Genomic DNA, 3,781 nt, shown 5'->3' with positions numbered 1-3,781 from the left:
TTTGTAGAATCTGTGAAAGGATATTTGGGAGTGCCTTGAGATCTATGGTGAAAAAGGAAGTATCTTCAGATGAAAACTAGAAAGATGTTTTCTGACATACTGCTGTGTGATGTGTGCATTCATCTCACAGAGATAAACCTTTCTTTTGATTGAGCAGTTTGGAAACACTTTTGGGGGAAAAAAGAGACATCAGACTGTTACTGTGTCTATGTAGAATGAAGTAGATATAACATACTCCATTTTGTTCTGCACCAAGAGAAATTCTTCTGCCTTGAGATGCTGTTAATCTCTAACTCTAGCCCAAACCCTGTGTCCATAGAGACATGTGCTGTTTTGACTCAATGTTTAATGGATTTAAGGTTGTGCAGGATGCGCTTTGTTAAAAATGTGTTTGAAGGCAGTGTGTTTGTTAAAAGTCATTGTCATTATCTCATCTCCTGTACCCAGGGACACAATACACTGTGAAAAGCCACAGGGACCTCTCCCTTGGAAAGCCATGTATTGTCTGAGTTTTCTCTCCATGTGATAGGCTGAGATATGGCCTCATGGGAATGGAAAGAACTTACTGTCCCCAAGCCTGACCCCCATAAATGGTCTGTGCTGAGGAGGATTAGTGAAAGAGGAAGGCCTCTTTACAGTTGGGATAAGCAGAAGGCATTTGTCTCCTGCTCGTCCCTCGGAATGGAATGTCTCAGTGTAAAACCCAATCCTACATTCTATTTACTGAGATAGGAGAAAACCACCTTATGGTTGGTGGTGAGACATTCTGGTGGCAATACTGCTCATTAATGCACCAAGATGTTTGTGTAGAGTCAAACATTAATCTGGCCTACGTGCACATCAAAGCACAGAAACTTCCCTTAAATTTATTTATGACACAGAGACCTTTGCTCACATGTTTTCCTGCTGACCCTTTCTCCACTACTACCCTATGGTCCTGCCACATCCCCCTCACCAAGATAGTAGAGATAGTGATCAATAAATACTGAGGGAACTCAGAGACCAGTGCTGGTACGTCTCCTCCATATGCTAAGTGCCAGTCCACTGGTCCCACTGTTCTTTCTCTATACTTTGTCTCTGTGTCTTACTTCTTTTCTCAGTTTCTCCTCCTACTTGATGAGAAACACCCACAGGTGTCAAGGGGCTGGACCCCTTCATCTGGTTCCCAACATGGGTGTTTTTCTCTAGGGTGAAGATACATTAGAGCATGGTCATTGAGGAGACTCCTGAGTACATCAACTGTCAGCATTGCAGTAAGCTTGTGCACTGGGAGGAACTCAGGGTAACAATGGGAAAAATTGAAAGTAAATAAGCCTCTTATCTCGGCTTTATTAAAATTCTTCTGTGAAGAGGGGGAGTTAGAGTCTCTGCAGAAATCTAATCACTCTATGTCAAAAAATAGAACAATTCTGCCCATGGTTTCCAGAACAGGGAAATTTAGATCTAAAAGATTGAGAAAGTATTGGCAAATAATTTAAGCAAGCAAGCAGGGAGGGTAAAGCATCCCACTTACAGTATGGAATGATTGGGCCATTATTAAAGCAGCTTTAGAACATTTTCAAACAAGAGAAGACAGCTTTTCAGTTTCTGATGCTCCTGAAAGCTGTGTAATAGATTGTGAAGAAAAGGCAGGGACAGAATCTGAGAAAATAATGGAGAGTTCACTTTGTAAATATGTAGCAGAATCTGTAATGGCTCGGTCAACACAAAATGCTTAGTACAATCAATTACAGGAGGTAATATATCCTGAAACATTAAAATTAGAAGAAAAAGGTCCAGAATTAGTGGGATGATCAGAATCTAAACCACGATGGCCAACTCCTCTTCCAGTGGTTCAGATGCCTGTAACATTACAACCTCAAATGCAGGTTAGACAAACACAAACCCCAAGAGAATATCACATAGAAAAAGATAGAGTCTCTGTCACAGCGATGCCAATCCAGATACAGTATCCACCACATCAACCAGTAGAAAATAAGACCAAACATCTGGTAGCCTATCAATACCAGCCGCCAGCCGAACTTCATTATCGGCTGGCCCCAGATTATGAGTATGGACAGCCAGGAATATTTCCAACACCACAGGACACGGTGCCATACCCTCAGCCGCCCACTACGAGACTTAATCCTACACCACCACCTAGTGGACAGTGTTGTGCATTACATAAAATTATTGACAAGGCAAGAAAACAAGGAGATATTGAGGTGTGGCTGTTTCCAGTAATATTAGATCAGGTGCCACCTGGAGAAGGGGCTCAAGAGGGAGTGCCTCCACTAACTGAGGCCAGATATAAGTCCTTTTCTATGAAAATGCTAAAAGATATGAAAGAGTGAGTAAAAGAGTATGGACCTAACTCCCCTTATATGAGAACATTATTAGATTCCATTGCTCATGGACATAGACTCATTCTTTATGATTGGGAGATTTTGGCGAAATCATCACTCTCACCCTCTCAATTTTCACAATTTAAGACTTGGTGGATTGATGAGGCACAAGAACAGGTCCGAAAAAATAGGGCTGCTAATCCTCCAGTTAACATAGGTGCAGATCAACTATTAGGAACAGGTCAAAATTGGAGCATTATTAATCAACAAGCAATAATGCAAAATAAGGCCATTGAGCAAGCTAGAGCTATCTGCCTTAGGGTGTGGGAAAGAATCCAAGACCCAAGCACTGCCTATCCCTCATTCAATACCATAAGACAAGGCTCTAATGAGCCTTGCCCTGATTTTGTGGCGAGATTCCAAGATGCTGTTCAAAAGTCAATTACTGATGAGAATGCCCATAAGGTTATGGTGGAGTTGATGGTGTATGAAAACGCCAATCTTGAGTGTCAGTCAGCCATTAAACCATTGAAAGAAATGTCACAGCAGGACCAGATGCAATTTCAGAGTATGTAAAATCTTGTGATGGGATTGGATGAGCTATGCATAAAGCTATTCTTATGGCTCAAGCAATAGCAGGCGTTGCTTTAGCAGGACAAGATAGAACATTTGGGGGAAAATGTTATAATTGTCATCAAATTGGTCATCTAAAAAAGAATTGCCCAGTCTTGAATGAACAAAATATAACAACTCATGCCACTACAACAACAAATAAGGAGCCACCTGGCCTATATCCAAGATGTAAAAAAGGAAAACATTGGGCTAATCAATGTTGTTCTAAATTTGATAAAAATGGGCATCATTTTCAGGAAATGGGAAGACGGGCCAGCCTCAGGCCCCACAACAAACTGGGACTTTCCCGATTCAGCCCTTTGTTCCTCAGGGTTTTCAGGGACAACAACCCCACCGCTTGCTTTCACAAGTGCCTCTGGGAACGGGCCAGTTACCACAATACAACAATAGTCCCCTGACCCAAGTGGCAGTGCAGCAGTAGATATATGTGCTATACAAGCAGTCTCTCTGCTTCCAGGGGAGCCCCCACAAAAAATCCTTACATGGGTATATGGCCCACTGCCTGAGGGGTCTGTAGCACTCAGGAAGATTGAGTCTAAATCTAAAGGGAGTTGAAATTCATACTGGTGTGGTTGATTCAGACTACAAAGGCGAAATTCAATTGGTTATTTGCTCCTCAATTCCTTGGAGTGCCAGTCCAGAGACAGAATTGCTCAATTATCACACTTGCCTTATATTAAGGTTGGAAACAGTGAAATAAAGAGAACAGGAGGGTTTGGAAGCAATAATCCAGCAGGAAATGTTTCATACTGGGCAAGTCAGGTCTCAGAGAGCAGATCTGTGTGTAAGGCCTCTATTCAAGGAAAACAGTTTGAAGGGTTTTC

General features: G+C 42.0%; 1 pseudogene; it reads left to right on the top strand.

Annotated features, from left to right (window-relative positions):
- Positions 1–1,207: 1,207 nt before the first annotated feature.
- LOC131382103 (endogenous retrovirus group K member 24 Gag polyprotein-like) lies at positions 1,208–3,378 on the top strand (annotated as a pseudogene).
- Positions 3,379–3,781: the final 403 nt, after the last annotated feature.

Source organism: Hylobates moloch, unplaced genomic scaffold (genome assembly GCF_009828535.3).
Source record: "Hylobates moloch isolate HMO894 unplaced genomic scaffold, HMol_V3 SCAFFOLD_20, whole genome shotgun sequence".
Lineage (NCBI taxonomy): Eukaryota > Metazoa > Chordata > Mammalia > Primates > Hylobatidae > Hylobates > Hylobates moloch.
Note: the sequence above shows the minus strand (reverse complement) of the source record. Positions and strands in the feature narration are given on the sequence as shown.